This window comes from Miscanthus floridulus, chromosome 18, assembly GCF_019320115.1.
Source record: "Miscanthus floridulus cultivar M001 chromosome 18, ASM1932011v1, whole genome shotgun sequence".
Classification (NCBI taxonomy): domain Eukaryota; kingdom Viridiplantae; phylum Streptophyta; class Magnoliopsida; order Poales; family Poaceae; genus Miscanthus; species Miscanthus floridulus.
Window position 1 is genome coordinate 108,219,919 of NC_089597.1, and position 18,000 is coordinate 108,237,918.

Here is an 18,000-nt window from a genome sequence, read left to right on the forward strand (position 1 = left end):
TTCCGATCTTGCTGGAAGCCGGAAGCTTGGGGATTGTTTCGTTTGCCTCCTACAATTGAGAAAATTTGAATTTTGCGCTCATGGCAGGTCGGCCTCGCCCAAATGCCATCAGGTTTGTGGGCTTTGCTGAAATGCCTTTATAAAATAAGTAAACACATTATAATATCATTTTGAGATTTAAATCCACTTTTAATAATTTTCACCCAAAATTTTAGCCTGAACTGACCATTTTGCCCCTGAGCTGATTGACCCCTACCCTCTCATCTCTCCCCCTCTCGTTCTCTCGCTCCCGTCGCCTCCCCTTCCTCTCTCCCTCTCCCTCTCTCTCCCGAGGTGGCGGCGCTGCGGTGGGCTCCGAACGCGGCGGCCTCCTTGTGCTGCGCGTGGCCGTGGGCCCCGGCGGCGGGCGAGCCCGGCTCGGCGTGGCGCGCCGCCTCTCTCTCTTCCCCCTCTCCCGGTGTGCAGGCGCACCGTACGGGCCCGCCACGCTGGCCATCCTCCGGCGAGGTGGCGCGCGGCGGCGGCGGTGGCGCAGCGCGGGCGGCCCCCCTCCCCTCTCCCTCTCCCTTCGTCTCGATCTACCACTAGGCCGTGTGCACGGCCGGTGCAGGGCAGGGCAGAGGCATGGCCTTGCAGGCCAGTCATCCTCATCTTTCCCCCTCTCCCTCTCTCCTGCTATGGCCGCTCATGGTGCTCGTGCATAGTGTCGGTGGGTCTCGGCGGTGCCGCAGTTGGCATAGAGCAGTCTCAGGTGCTCCCGTTTCTCTTGTATTTTGGGATTTTGCTTTTGCCTCTTTGATTCGTCCCTTCGATGACTTCGATTCGTGTTCTAGGGTTTGGCCTAGAATGCCTGTTGTTCCAATGTTTGCCTTCTCTATGTTTATCTGTGAAAGGACGGCACCAATTGGCAATGACACTACTTATCTCAAAGATGAAAAAGTCTCCATTGATGAGATCAAATTAACACCTCTGTGTGGGATTCAAGGGATTGTGTTTGTGATTTTATTTTTACAGCTTTTTTTCTCAGTTTTTCCCTCCCCGTTCTTACTTCGATTCTTCATTTTGAGACCGATTTAGTTCGTTCTTTTTTGCTCAGATTTGTGCTATGACATGAGTTGATGCTACCCCTTAAGTGAATTTGATTGAATCGAGTCGAGCACGAAGAAATTGAACGAATTTCGTTTTTGGGGAGTTTTTCGTGTTCTTGGTCGTGATCTAATTTTCTCGGAGTTTGGGTTGAAATTGGGCGATGATCTCTTAGAGTATGCTCACCAACTCCCTTGTGATGGCCTGTGAAAAGTTAGGTCGCGATTTATTTTGATTTGATCTAGTTTTTCGTCGATTTTGTGGCCGTCGGTTTCCTGTTCTTGCGTTCGAGCTCCCGTCTCCTTTCTGTTCGTAGCGTCGGTCAGGTTTCCAAGGGGACCGTTCTTTGCCGTGACCGTGTGACCGAGAGAGGGGCAGGGGTCAATGAGCTCAGGGGCAAAATGGTCAGTTCAGGCTAAAATTTTGGGTGAAAAATATTAAAAGTGGATTTAAATCTCAAAATGGCATTATAACGTATTACTCATTTCATAAGGGCATTTCAGCGAAGCCCACAAACTTGATGGCATTTGGGCGAAGCCCACCTACCATGAGGGCAAAATTCCAATTTTCTCCCTACAATTTTGCCGCTGCCGATGCTTAAGTGTGGGAGAAAAAAATTTCTTCGCTTTGCTGGAAGTACAGGTGAGGTAGTGCTGGACCATCAAACTTTAAAACCGGACGTCTTATTCTTCAAAATTGTTTAAATTAACTCTCTGCCCTGATCTAAAATGATTTTGGCGGTGTGTTTCTTTCTTTTTATATAGTTAAAAAATTAGAAAATACTTGACAAGATCTTTAAACGAAAAATGTCTCTAAACTTATGAAATGTTGCAGCATCTATAATCTATAAATTTATAGAATGGTGCACCGCAGATCCATTTTTGAATCATACATTTAGGGATTTGGAAGTATGTTTTAAAATTTATGAATCTAGGTGACATCTCTCGATAAGTTTAGAGATCGCTCATACATTTATCTCTATCTAAAATAAACAATACCTTTATATTTCCCTTAACAAGGCTACATGTGTTCAGGTAGACTCTACCTACAACTCTTCTGGCCCCTACGGTGCCGCTACAGCGTGTTGTATTAAATTTTTTTTCTCTATCTTAATACAAAGACGCGCAAACCTTTTACGCGATCGAGAAAAAACTTACAAATTCATCTATGTTCATCCATCTAGCTATTGCATTCTGCTGTCATGGTTAGTTAAGAAAAATCGTGGGTTTATGTTCACAAAATATTTTATTCCTTTGAAAGACTACATCGCTCTGCGTGACATTTATATGGCATATAAGGATCCTTGACGAAATGGTCACAAACACGGAAGTGCAACATATATTTCCTTGTTGAACTGCACTTAACGTAAAAGAATTTTATTTTAGCCTAAACATAATCACTAACTCAATATTTTGCAAAATTAGATTATTAGATATGGACCAAAGCTTATAGGAGTCGATGTAGCTGAAATGGCCAGTTAAGAATTTATTTGTACTTGATGTATAAGTCGACGTAGATGAAGTAGATATTAGTCTTCATCAGATTGGGACTTGCCGCTTCTAGTGATGAAGAACTCAATGTAGAACTGCAGCGGCAACATTAGGACAATGGTGGACATGAAGGATATAATTTCAGCTTTTAAATAATGTAACTTAAACCATTCTTAAGTACGATGGAAATTAACCTAATGATATATCACTTAACTGAGAATAACGCTTAAAGAAGCAATTAGCTCAAAAAATAATAAAATAATCAATAATTAAGTACCAATATGGAAAAATAAAATAGCTTATCCTAGATCTTTGATAAAACGTCAAAGTTAAAGGCTTATGGGCATTGTGTAAGCATTAATAAAACTTATTAAAAACACTAATAAAATAATTGAAATATATTAAGGCCGTAACAACTTATAGCCAAAGACTTGAATATTCCTAGCTAAATACATCCCAAATCATACTTCAACAACTTTAAAATTGGAGGACAAAACTTGGGAAATAAAGTTTGTTTGAAGTGGGAATAGAACACTATCATTTAGGCAAACTTATATACTTATATACTTAAAAAATCTGTAATTAATTTTGCCGATAAAACAAAAGCTAAGTCTAATTTGGCCCGTATATATATTAACAAAACGATCAGGGGCGGCTTGCTCAATTGAGCTGACACGCGTGCAAACACGCTGCTTGTGGGCATCCACGCCCAATAACGCGGTCGAGCCCACCTCGTGCAACGCTGCTTGTAAGCTCCACCTGTTTTGTTTTCCCGGCTGTAAAGATGGCAATGGGCCCCGTTGTCCGATTCCCAGCCGGGAATTCCGCTGTTAGGCCAGTCTCAATGGGGGTTTCGTGGGTGTATCATGCACATTAATTAGATGACACATCAGCAAGAAAAGGAATCTGTGTATGATTTTAGGAGGAGAGAGAGGGAATACGTTTCATGGCCACGACACGTTTGGGCACCGTTACCAAGTCCTCGGTAACTGAATGAAACTCGCGTTGAGGGGCGTCCGGCGTTTCATCCTCATCCCGTGCGGCCGGGCTCCCGACGGCGCGCCCTTCTCGCCCCCTCCCGCCCTTTCCCCAATCTTCCCGCCCCCTCCCGCCTCCCTCCAGTCGTTCCCGCCCCTCTCCTCCTCCTCCGTGGATAGGTTCGCCCCTCTCACATCGCCTGCGCTAGGGTTTCAAATCAACGAGCAACGCTGCTCCGATGGCACCAGCGGCGAGCTCCGGGCGGCGCACCTCCACGAGTGGGGGGAAAGGGCGAGCGGGTAGCCATCTGGGACTGAAGAAGTCGTCCTCGACTGCGCCGTTGTGGCCTCCAGCTTCGTCACCGGTGCCGCCGCCGCTGCCTTCCCTCGAGGTGTCGGTGCCGCCACCAGTTCCCACGCCGGCCACTGTGGTTTCCTCCCTTGCTGTGCTGAGTTCTTCCCCTGCTCTCCTGTCTTCGTCTGTGATGCCGCAGCCAACGCGAGTAGGATGGGGGGCCGTACCCCTAATTTTTTCCTCTGAACCTGGAAACCAACAATCCCCAAATTCATGGTAAGCACTTGATTTCGATCTGTGTATTCCCAAATTCATGGCTGCCGGTAGTTGATTTGTACTCGTTGGAAGTTGATGCCTGCAAGATTGTTCATCATGATATTGAAGATTGTTTAGTACAGTTGGTTTTATAGTTGATCTTAGCATAGAAAGGTTCAGCTCTATTCTGGACGGTGTTAATGATAGTGTGAAAACTTCAGGGTCTATCCACCAGGTGGTTTTATGAATTTTCTTCAACAACCACACTATCCACAGCAGCCACAAATTCAAGGAGAAAATTTTCATTTGGTTGGACAGCCTATGGGCTTCAACCCGATATCACCACCACCAAGTGCCTGTGGAGCACCCCAAGCTGTGAAACAAGGTACTTCAACAAAGGAGACGGTGAACATTGACATTGATGAAGATGACAACAATGAGGCAAATATGCAAGTAAAGAAGAGATACTGGAGTCATGAAGAGGAAGAGAGACTGGTACAATACTTAATTTTGTAGGCCAATGTTGTCGATAATACTTGATTTGTTCATCTTATATCAATATTTTGTATTTTGTAGGCCAGTGCTTGGTTGAATGCTTCTAAAGACCCAATTAAGGGAAATGACAAGAGAGGTGACACATTTTGGAAGGAAGTCACTGATGATTTTAACAAGAAAGGGAATGGGAAGCGTAGAAGGGAAATAAACCAATTGAAGGTTCACTGGTCACGCCTCAAGTCATCGATCACTGATTTCAATGACTATTGGAGTAAGGTAACTCAAATGCATACAAGCGGATACTCCAACGACATGCTGGAAGATGAGGCACAAAAGATGTATGCAAACAGGTTTGGAAAGCCTTTTTCGTTGGTGCATTGGTGGAAGATACTAAAAACGAGCCCAAATGGTGTGCACTGATTGAGGAGACAGAGAAAAACAAGAGTGAGATAGTTGATGTTCTAGATGAACAATCATGTCCCATTGGTAGAGAAGCAGCAAAGGCTGAGCGCAGTGGAAGGCGCAAGAAGGACAATGTTATGGAAGGAATTGTCATCCTTGGGGACAATATTGAGAAAATTATCAAGGTGCAGCAAGATTGGAAGGTGGAGCGGGAAAAGGTCACAGAAGCACAGATTCAGATATCAAATGCAAATTTGAGGGCAGCAAAGGAGCAAAAGGAAGCAAAGATGTTTGAGGTCTATAATTCCCTGCTTAATCAAGACATAAGTCACATGTCTGAAGATCAAAAGGCTAGCCGAGACAGGGCAATACGCAAGATAGAAGAAAAGTTGTTTGCAGACTAAGGTTAGTTCTGAACTGCTCACATCATGTGTAAATGCTGCATCATGTGCACTATATTAATTAGATGTGAAAACTACTCATATCATGTGTAAATGCTGCATTATATACTATGGTAGTTTTGTCAAAGGTGTTAGAGATGTATTTGGTGGACAGTATTTGAGGCGTCCCACTATGGAAGATACTGAGCGTCTACTCAAAATTGGTGAGAAACGAGGTTTTTCGGGTATGTTCGGCAGCATTGACTGCATGCATTGGCAATGGGAAAGATGCCCAAATGCATGGAAGGGTTAGTTCACTCGTGGTGATCAGAAAGTGCCGACGCTGATTCTTGAGGCCGTGGCATCACATGATCTTTGGATTTGGCATGCGTTCTTTGGAGTAGCGGGTTCTAACAATGATATTAATGTTTTGAACCAATCTACTCTATTTATCAATGAGCTAAAAGGACTAGCTCATAGAGTCCAGTACATGGTTAATGGGAATCAACACAACACTGGGTATTATCTTGCTGATGGAATATACCCTGATTGGGCAGTATTTGTTAAGTCAATACGACTCCCTATCACCGACAAGGACAAGTTGTATGCACAGGAACAAGAAGCGGCAAGAAAGGATATTGAGAGAGCCTTTGGTGTATTGCAGCGTCGATGGTGCATCCTAAAACGACCAGCTCGTCTATATGACCGAGATGTACTCCGTGATGTTGTCCTAGCTTGCATCATACTTCACAATATGATAGTTGAAGATGAGAAAAAGGAAGAGGACATTGAAGAAAATCTAGATCTAAATGTGGCTCCTAGTTCAGCAACCGTTCAAGAACCGGAAAGCTCTCCAGAACAGTATGTTCCGCTCGAGAGAGCTTTAGAAAAAGATACTAATATTCGAGATCGATCGGCTCATCACCGACTTAAGAATGATTTGGTGGAACATATCTGGAGTAAATTTGATGGTCGTACACATATACCTGGAGTTTGAGATAGAATACATGTAATAATAATTTTATATATCTGTAACGTTTGTTTATATATATGTGCAAGTGCATTTGTATCTGAGATCTCATGCTGAACTATGTTTATTTGTGCAGGGTGAAAGCATCTATATGAATCTATGGGGTGCATCTCGGCATTGTTGGTTGAATGGTCATCATCTATTTACCGCCAGTTATCTGTCATCTTTTGCCATTGGAAAACTTGCTGTTCCAGTTATCTTGCTGTTACAATTCGTCTTAGTTATCTTGCTGTTCCAGTTATCTGAACTTATGCAGTTCATACTGCAGTTTGTAGTGCAGTTCTGAAGTTATCTGAACTTATGCAGTTATCTAAATTATGCAGTTCGTACTTGCTGTTCTGTTGGTTGAAACTGAAGTTCTGAATGTGTAGTGCATACTTGCTGTTCATACTGATCTAGGAGTAGATGAAATGCATTACAATGTGTAGTGCATACTTGTTGTTCTCTTCCTCTTGCAATTCTGAAACAGCAGTTCATACTTGCTGTTCTGTTATCTGAACTAGGAGTGCTGCAGTATTTGTAGTGCACGTATTTTAGTTTTTGTGGAAATGGCTACACGAGCATGCGGTGTATATGATCCCATCACTTTGCTGCAATTAAGTGCTTCACTTAGCTTTGGAATTGGTGAAATGAAACGCTGCACTGTGAAGGCTAATTTCATTCACAGTTTCATCACGCTCTAGCTGATGTGGTCTTTTGAAAACCGTGTAGTGAAACTAGCCATTGAGACTGGACTTAGGGACGTAGCCATATTACTCCCCACGGGGATTCTCACGGTCCAAACACTGTCCCCGTCGGGGATGGCGGGGACGGGGACGGTGGTGCAGTCCCGGTCCCCGTTCCCCGCCCCGCTTCAGGTGGCTACCGGCGCGATCTGGCAAGAGAGGAAGGCGAAGGCCCATTAAAGGCCCATCTACAGGCAGCCAGGTATATATACGATGAAGAAACCCTAACCTCGTTACTTCCACACTTCCTCCTCCCAGGGCACACCACATGCCCGCCGCCACTCGTGTCTCCACGACTCTACTACCCCAGCACGCCACCACCATGGCTGCGCGTGAGCCACCGAGTCCACTGCCGCACTGGTCGGTGATGCCCGCCGGCCGGCGCTTCCGCATCCGGCAACTCGCAAGCAAGAAGCCGTGGTACCCCTCAATCAAGTGCAATCTCGTTGCCATCGATTGGTTGATGGCACATTAAATTGCTAGATCCAAAAGTGACCAGGATTGTTTGGGTCAAGGTGCCAAGCGCTAGATCAATTCCATTCCTTGTAGTCGCTTTTTTTCTTTCTCTGTATTTTATTTGGATTGAGAGAAGAGAACTGGCAATAGTTCTTGTTCTTTGTATTTTCGCAGATGAGAACGAGCAATGTCTTTTTTCTTTGGATTTTGTGAGATTTTATTTTGATTCACTTTTGCCCTTTCTGCTCTAACCAAGTATAGTTTTGTTACGGGGACAGAATCCCCGCGGGGATAAAGTCTCCGCGCGGGGACGGGGATGGGAAGAAAAATTCCCCCGTGAGTGTTGACGGGGACGGGGACGGGCACGGGGAAATTTTATCCCCGCGGGGACGGTGACGGGCACGGGGAGTCATTCCCCCAGTTGCCATCTTTAGCCGGCTGCAGCACACAGCCGGAACTCGGAAGCATGCTGGCGTCTGCATGCAGGCAATTGCCGTATAAAGGGCCTGCCTGGTTATTGGGCCGAACTCCTGCTGCCGTGCCTGTGCTGCATCTCGACTCAAGCACATGCGAGTGCGACACAGAAACAACGATGGGCTCTCTGCTCTCAAGTCTCTAGTCCTGGGCTCAACCATGTGCAGCTGTGTTGCCAAAATCATTAGTTTACCTTTTTAATTTCACCTCACTAATGTGAACCTGTGTTGCTGGCCCTCCTCGAAGCCCCTACTCTATCATAGCGGACGGAACGGCGCCCTGCATGCTGCCTGCAGGAAACACACGATGAATGTTTTTTTTTGTGAACCCTCCTTTCACTTATGTCAGATCAGATTATCTGTTCGCATGATGCCCTGCCTAATCCATTTGGATTTTGGAGCAACTATGGATGAATGTACAAACAAAGACATGCATGCTAAGGTGGGCGCAAGAGCCATCGCCAATGCAGGGGCAAAATCGTGAAGCAACTTGTGAGCCACTTGGTCATACATCATACAACAAAAACGGCTCTTGGGTGCAATCAGGAGCCGTTTATCAATCAGTCGGCCTGTCTCAGTCGACGGATGCATGTGACTTGGAGCTAATTGCTTCTTTAAGCGTATCACCCTCAATTATTGCGCCCCTTTTATGTCTGTCTGAATCTTGTGGAGCGGAGGAGGAGGGTGATGCGTGACCGTATATATGCCTTGGCAGGCTGTCCACCTGTCGCGGCCACGGCCACACTGCTTGGCCCTGCATTCATCGTCGTCATTTCTCCGAGTCACAGATTATTTTAGATGCGATTGTTCTCGCGTCAAGATGAGATGAGATGTCGCAGCTGGAGTAGTACTCCTGTTAGTGTGTGAGTGTGATAGATCGCGACTTGTACGTGTCTACGTGATCGCCTGATCGGTGATCCAGATCTGGTCAGCAGGACTCTCATTCCTCACGATCCTGTCTCCAGTCTTACTCGCCTTTCTGGTACAACTAACTAATACTCCATTTTATTTTGTTGCAATCGTTATATTATTGGTGCTTGTGAGCCATGCCGTGAGGGAGACTTGGGCTGTTTGGCCAACTTCAGCTTTTCCTAAGAGAATTATTCTCAACTAGCCAAACGTTTAAAATGCCAACTGATTCAGGTGGGGATTAGTAGAGAATCACTTCTTCATTTACGCTAGGAGTTGGGAGCTAAAAAAAACCTGCTTCACCCCGCTCCATGTTATATTTTGGTGGGAATCAGCAGAGAATCAATTCTCATTAGCTTCCCACCCTGCTCTTTAGACCCACTCCATCGAAGAATCAAAGAGCAAAGCTGAAGAATCAGGGAGCTGGGCTCTCCCAAACGAGCTTAGTTAATGTAAGAGTGGTCACCTGCGCATGGCAACAGGACCCAAATCTTTCGGGCGTTGTCGGAGTTCACAATACAATCCGAGGCAGTGAGGCTTGTCTCGAAAACAGACCAACAGTAGCAGATATAAAACTCCCACCATTGTTCCCTCCTCGCGCCCTTCATGAGCTGCTAATCCACTAGGGTTGACTGTGCATCTACTGCGTTGCTAGTGAAAGAAAATAAAATCACCATATACGGAAGTTCCGTAGCTGTGGACAAAGGACACTCGGAGATTTATCTATTGAATCAAATCAAACTCTATATGAATTCAAGTAGAGCGTGTTCGGACTTGTTATAGAGTTTGATTTCAAGATGAACAAGAATGCATGACATGATTGCTAAATAAATTTTCCAAAGCTGCACGTCGTGGAGGTGACCGGATTACAAGTTATACATCTCATGACAGAGTATAAGTATTTTTTTTCTTGTAGATAACAGAAGTCCCTTCTCCATCTAACCAACAACCAACGGATTGTTCATGGAAACATATATATTCATATTTTATTCTAAGACTGCCACAAAAGAACAGAAGGGACATGAAAAAGGCTGAATACATAGATATATTTATTTATTTCAAGCGAACAGAGCCATAGTTGTCCTCCTAGATGAGTCCTTATGATCGATGATGTGTCCAACACTCACAACTTGTTACTGCTAAAGGTTTCTTGGGAACCTACGAGCAAAAGGGTAGAAGGTATGACCACCTTCTGGCTTGTTGGACGATGCGTGGTACGACCACCATCTGAACCATGGATTCAGGATTCGTGCTAGTGCTGTGACTCTGTGAGGGGACCAAAAGGGCCCAACTGGCCAACCCACCTGTGCTCTCCTGGTCGCTGTTGTTGCGATTCATGCATCCCTGGGTTTCAAGCAAAGGATGCTGTGAAATAAAATCTATGCCAAAGAGGTTTGAAACGTGAAAAATAAATTAACTAAAATAGCCACAATGATGATTTTGCTGATACTGAAATGTTTGAGGTCTGCTGCCATTTTTTTCTTTTGTCTTACAGTGTTTGGCCTATTAAAAAAATACAAGTTTTTCAATGGTTAGAAAAAAATATGGACCACAAATTAATAGAGAGCGGACGGTAAAAAAAATAGAAAATAGCAAAGAAAACCAGAAATATCAATTAGGTAGGATCACTACCAAAATACATGGGTTCAATACCTATATTTTCAACCATTTTCCTATTTTTTAAAATAGAGGGTAGTTTGCAAATTCACTTTTATATAAGTTGCGGGTCTTGTATGCGGATAGGCTGCTCATGTGTTTATCAGCCGGTGGAGCAAGGGGTGGCCGCGACGACATGCTCGTTTTTTATGTCCTCGGCGACGCAAGCCCTTGGTCGTTGATGATAAGGTCAGGCTTAAAGGTAGCCTAACCCTGCCTAGCGTCATGCAAGGCGACGGAGGTACATGTAGTAGCAGTTGCACAGATCTAGGATGAAAGTTCAGGGGAGCATAAAAATTAATCTTCAACCTCTAGTCTCTCCTCCTCAAAGTAGTCATGCAAAAAATCTTGGAGGGGCTCTAGCCTCATGGGATCAGCGGCGGTAGGGGTGCCCCCCCCCCCCCCCCCCCCCCCCCCCCCCCCGCGCGCGCGCTAGATCCGTCCCTGAGTAGTAGCACAAGTCCATAGGATGCGTCGATGAACTCCGATAATCTGTGATAACAATTGAGTTGCCCATCGCTCTGCAGCCTAGTTGGGGCGGATGCCACGGTGACGGTATTTTTCTCTTGTTTTTCTAGCGGCCGAACATGTCTTTTTCGAAATGATAGGCTTGTATCTCTTTGTGAGAATTATGGCCGTTACAGAAAATATAAACATACATTTGTAAAAATTACAATTGTACCCTTAAGCCTATAAATATATTTTTATTAATTTTCTTTCCAAATCTATTTTCAGGAAAAAATATTAAAGGTAAAAGGTATTTAAAAATACTGATGGTACTTTCCATAACAAAGCTCCAAAATAATGGTGGTCTATGCACGTTTTGAAGAGCTTAAGTGGTGAAAAATTTCTGAAAATTAAAAACACCACAAAATAATTTTCTAAAATTTAATTAAGCATTTTTTTTGCGTCCAAAACAGTGTAATATCTATATTGCAAGACAAGTGTGCCAATCTAGAGTATGGATTGATAATCACTGGAATATGTTAGGTAGGGATCGGGAGTTATTCTTTCCAAGACTTTCTATCCTTTATCAAAATAAAAGATACACAATATGAGTTCATTGTGTTAGAAGAAAACAATAAATATATTTGGATCCACTATTTATTTAGTAATCGATTTTGAGCTGCCCCTTGCTGATTCCTCAAGACATGTACGTAGCTTACTGTTTCCGGAAACAACTAGATAATCATAATTTATAATATGCAATATAATAAATATATTTATTGTTCAAATTACTATTCATCAGCGTAATAATGACAAACAATACAATCAAATACTCATAATAGTTGAAATATTCAATATCCATTGATAAGCGAAGTATTGCCACTTGAAAAGTCCTAAGTGGTTAGAGGAGGGTGAATAATCTATAAAAATTCTGTACAAAACACTAGAGCAAAGGGTTAGATGCCTAAATAGCGAAAAGCAATTTTGTTCTAGCTCTACAAGGGTTGCAAGCCATCTATTTCAACAATTATAGTTGCTATGATCACTAAGCATACTCAAAGGCCATGTCACTACTTTCTAAGTCAGTGAGCTCTCAAGAACTAGGGTAAAGAGCCTTACTAACCAAACTACTCAACAAACAAGCTAGTTTTCAAAACTAATTACACTAAAGAGCTTAGCTACACTAGAATGTAAATACAAGAGGGTGAGTAGTAAGGTTATACTGCCGTGCAAGTGTGATGAACCAATCAATATGAATCGAGTAGCTTGGCCAGGCGCGATTCAAGGTGGGGGTGGGGACGAGCGAACAAGCGACTTAATGGTGGAGCATGAGACGCGACGAATCGAGTCGAGGTGACCTCTCCAAGCCGAATTGGTGAGCGGGGTCAGTCGATCGGGATGGCATAGAAGGGAGGGGGGTAGGTCAGAGCTCGGCTCATCCTCGCCTTGGCGGGACGCGGGCGGAGCCATCAGTGTGGCACACGTGCAGTAGCTACGGACAAAACGTGCGCATCCACGACCGGGCACGACATGTGCGACCATAGTGCCATAAATGGCGAGGCGACGGCATCAGCAGCGGGGGCAAGGCCACGCGCGTGGTGGCGAGCAGGACAACAACAATGTCGCAGCGTGAGGCAGGGAGGACAGCGACGGCAACAGTGCGGCGATGGATGGGACAGCTATGCGGCAGCGGCTGAGGGGGCGCAGGGCCAGCGGTTGGCCGTGTAGGCGGCCCACGGCCAGTAGCGGGTGCTGCGGCCAGAGACAGCCAGGCCACGGCCAAGCTGAGGGCGGCCCTGTCCCACCAGCATGGGGCCACGCGCGCACGGGGCTCAGCCGAGCGAGGCCACGGCAAGCACCGGAATGCGGTGACCACGCACTCCGGGCTGAGCGACCAGAAACGTGCTGCGCACGAATTTTAAAGCGTCTGCAAAAACTAAACTACTGGAGTTGAAACTAAACCTCCTTCACTATGCTAAAGAGGGCCTATGAGGCTATCAACCAGAGCTAAAATATGACACCACCCCTTAACTCAATTTCACAGGATTAATTCCCAAACATGGTGCTGTCAAACTATCTTTAGACTTAAGGAATTTTCTAAGTCTTGAGCTGGATTCAATTTCAAGTTCTATTTCTAAGCTATTATAAATACTAGCTAGCAATATTATTTTTCTACATCAAGAGTTGCATTGTCATCTACAAAGTTTGTACTTCAAACCTTATTTAGGTGTCACACACATGTTCTATAATACTTTTGCTTAATAAAAATTTGTTTGCAACCCTAGTTGAAATACATGAGCTATTGAATCAACTTTCATTTAACATTTTTATTAGTCATTTTAGGTTACAAGAAATTGATCTACACACTTTATCACATGCTTTATCACAAAAACATGATGCTTATGACATGGTTTAGTGGTTTGTTTAGGGTGTAACACCAAGGGTGTTACAGTACTTTCTCACCCAAACTTTTGAGATCATTGACAATCACTTGCATTCTATGGAACATCTCCGGAATGCTCTCATCATTCTTCATCTTGAAGCTTGTCAATTTATCCTTGAGAATGTACAATTTTGCACTCTTGAGCGCCGGTGTGCACTCATATGTTTCTTCAACTCTCTTCCACACCTTACTAGCTCTCTCAAGATCCTTGATTTGCTCAAACACCTTTGAATCAATGGCATTGTAGATGGTGTTGAGCGCCAGTGTAATAGAACCGACCAATTATACGAAATTAAGTAAGAAAATCATCCGCCAGAGCAGACGATTTAGCAAACTTAAGCCCGTATAACCCGGTAGTCCATGAAATCACGAAGGATTTCAAACCAACTTCCATTCCAGCCAAGATCGTAATAAGTTTAGCGGTCACCATCACATATTACATAAAAGTTCGCAATCTCAGATACATCAGAGTTTCAACATAGTTATTACAAAACCAGTTCGAATAAAAGTAACGGAAGTCATTTGTTCAAACCACACACACACTCACACGGAGTTTAAATATAGTGCCAGCGAATGATCATCTCCAACAAAAGCATCAGATGAGACGTAAGGAATGACCATGCCCATGGTCCTAAGCATCACCAATCGCAGGATAAAGGCAGTTGATACAGTAGCCGTAATACATCTGCCCATCTACAACAAGTGGGAATAAAACCCTGAGTACGAGGAGGTACTCAGCTAGACTTACCCGACATAACCGAAAATAAGTGACACCAAGGATTATGAAGGGCTTTATAGTAGGGTAGCTGACTCATTTGCAAAAAGAAGCGTTTTTAGCATTTCAAGAACCTTTCTAAAAGCATTATTGTCAAGTTAATTATTATTGACCTGTCGACTAGATTTGCACCTATACTAGAGTAAACATGTGATTAAGCAGATAATGATAACCAATGATCATTAAACAACTTCCATACTATCATATTCATTATAACTGTCCAAGTGTTCCATAAACATTTACTACGATGAAGTCACTCAAGTCAAGTGCTCACTATCCAGGAGCGATGGCGATTCGAATCGATTCCTAACCAGCTGGTGATTTATTCCTTACACAAACCTCACTCACCCGCTAAAGTGAGATATTGATCACCGAGTCAACTTTCCAGGTATCTTGAGTTTGCCAGGAACCACATGTACCCGGGGGCCGACCGACTGCACTTTGGTCTTATCATCTCGCCCCCGTATCCTACCACACCTGCTCCGGCATAGTACGTTGCGGGCAATCTACTCGGCCCGAAAAATCTCCCAGCTTTGCGGTCGGAAGGTACTTTATCCGGCCAGCTAAATGTAAGGCATGCGTTCAACATGACTCGAGCCCCAACAACGGTCGGTCCTTAATCGACACAGACGGAAAGCACTACAGTCCAAAACTCTGCAAGTCTCCGTCCGGTCTCAACTTCATTTAACACTTAGTTATACCATGACTTCATAGTCATCCAAGCAGATCCAGGTAACCACCTATAGCTCGCAGGTGACAGGGAATCACCCGACTTCTACCGGTCTAAGCCAGCTAAGCATTGACTCGACTGCGGATACCCGGGTAACAAGGATATAGTATAACAAAGGTAGACAAGGTATAATGCAGCAACGGTTGCAAACAACTCCTGAACGTAATGCATCAATTAAAGTAAAGCATTTAATGAAATAATCGCAAACCAGGAGAAAAATGCTCCGGGGCTTGCCTCTCTCGAAGGAGCTCAGACGGTGATCTGGGCACTCCGAAAGTTCCTCAACGTTCTCCTCGTCGGCTTCTGGCACTTCCTGTGGCTGCACCTCGAACTGCTCCTCGGGCTCCTCGGGTATGACGACTGGGTTCTCGGTTTGCGATCCTGTATGATGCAATGTGCGTAAGTGCTTATGCAATCGGTGCATCGGATGAGATGAATACAAGGGATATGTTTAAATACAAGGTAGTCAACATCATCCAAGAAAATATACTACAAGCACATGTTATCTACTGCATTGTCTTCTACTACTAATATGTTAAGTCAACATATCTTATAAAATGCTTCAAAGATACACCAAAGCTTTGCTAATTTCTTAAACACATAAAGCAATGCTTAATTAAACCCTAATTAATAATAGGTTTGAATAGCAACTTCTATTTGAATGAGTGGATTAGCCTACACAAAAATCACAAGCTATGGCAGGATTATGAACATAAAAATACTTTGAACTGTGAAAAGTGTCAAATGATAGAGTTAGTATTTTTCCTAGGTTCTTCATAGTATACAATGACTGTACAAAAATTATCACATGCATGTTTTATACAAAGTTTGCCCTCTAGCTAAAATAACAAAAATCAGCCATTAAAGGTACTTGAACTACACCTCAAAATTTTCCCACAACACATGCATGAAACATATTTTTCCTAGGAAGTACATAACATAATAAGATTAACAAACTTGGAAATCATATTTTTCTAAAGCCTATAGATTTTTCTACATATTTTTCAAATTATCAACAATATACATGATTAAATAAAATTCTACGGAAAAGTATCTCAAAAAGGACATGCAATAATTTTTCCTAGTAGATCTGATGATAAGGAACCTAGACAAATTTATTTCAACAGATTTGAAGCAACTTTGAGTATCCAAACATTTTACAAACCATTTCTATTTTCAAATAATAAAGAATAAATTGAAAACAATTCCTTCAATCGCTACTGGGCCAGCCCGCTGGAATCAGCTAGCCCACGGCCGCTTTTGGCCTACGCGGCCCGAGCGCAAGGGAGGGGGAAGACGGCCCAGCAGGGCATCGGCCCACGGCCATTCGGCCTGGCTGGCTGAAGCAGAGGCCACGCCGGCGCTAGTGCTGGCGCGGCGGCGCGGCTCGGCCACGAGGCCGGCGGCCATCTTCGGCCGAGACAAGGCGAGCTAGCGGGCGCATGCGATGTGCGGGAAGATGGCGAATGCGGTAGGGTAGCTAGGTGGGGCTGGAGAAGAGAAGGAAGGGGCCTTCCATGGCGACCGAGCACGGCGGCGCCATGGCCGACGGTGGCGAGGCTGAGACGGCTCTACCTGAGCTCGGCAGGCGGCGCAAACACGAGCGCGACTTGAAAGAGGGCGAGGCGGAGCTGCGAGCGCGTGATTGTTGGCCGAGGTGGAGGAGCCGCGGCAGATTTCGCCGACAGGTGCGTGGCGCGGCGAGAGGCAGAGCTACGGGCGCTCGGCTCTGGCGGAGAGGAGAGGCAGCGTGGGAATGAGCCAGCAAGCGCACTGGCTTCGGCAGGTGAAGGCGGGCGCGTGGGCACGGCGCAGGCCGGCTGCGACGCGCGGCAGCGTCGATGGCGCATGGCCGCCATGTGGTGGGCGAGCTCTGCCGCGGTCGGGACGCGCGGCGCGGCGCGTCAGCGGGCAGGCGCGCGGAGGCAGGCCAGGTGCGGCGCGGCGCTGGGCTGGGCTGGGCCGAGCGAGGCGAGGCGCGCGCGGGAGGCTGGCTGGGCCAGCTTCGGTCGTGGGCCAAAAGCGAGGCAACGGCCCGCGAAGGAGAAAAATTCCTTTTTCAATTATATTTTCAAGGAATTTTTACATGCCATCTTTCAAATATTATTTTGAGCAAGAAAATGACATCTTTTGAAAATGTACCAAAAATAAAAGTTGATTAGAATTTAATTTTCTACAACTTTGCTTTTATGACCAAAACCAAATTCTTTCTAGATTTTGAATTGTAAATTCAAAGTCCATGTTTAACTCAAAATCCTAATTTCTGGGAATTTATTTTTGAAGCCAAATTTCGAATTAATTTGAATACAACCTTGCTCCAAAAATTGAACTAAACATCGCTAGATGCTTTACAATAGTAGCCAAACATGTTTTACTAACCTAGCAAGCAAAATTAGGGCAAAACAACTCTTAAACAGGTGTACGCAACATTCAGGTTTCACACATGTTTCAAATGTTTCGAAGCAGTGTTTCAATTGTTATTTACATGATTAGGCATGTATGATTAGGATGCTTGATGATGCATGATATGTATGATTTGCAGTGACTAAATGTAGGCATAACACCGAGGTGTTACAGCCCTCCCCTTTATAAAAATCTCGTCCCGAGATTTGGGTTACGAACCATTTGTTATAAAAATCTTCATAAGCTTTTTGTAGATACTCTCCTATTTCCCAAGTTGCATCTCCCTCATCATGATGATCCCACTGTATCTGGTATGTTTTTACCACACTATTCCAAGTAGCACGTTCCTTAGTGTCTAACACTCGGACTGGTTGCTCACGATACACCAAATCTGATTTGAGTTGGATACCTCGAGGTTCTATTCTTTCCTCCGGAACACACAAACATTTCTTGAGATGTGATACATGGAAAACTAGGAAAACGGTGCTCATTGTCTTAGGTAACTCTAACTTGTAGGCTACCGAACCTCTTTGTTCCAAGATCTTGTATGGGCCTACGAATCTCGTGGCAAGC

The 18,000-nt window shown here is 44.5% G+C and overlaps 1 pseudogene; it reads left to right on the forward strand.

Moving 5' to 3' along the window:
• The first annotated feature begins 3,792 nt into the window (after positions 1 to 3,792).
• On the forward strand, positions 3,793 to 5,404 carry LOC136524347 (glutathione S-transferase T3-like; annotated as a pseudogene).
• Positions 5,405 to 18,000: the final 12,596 nt, after the last annotated feature.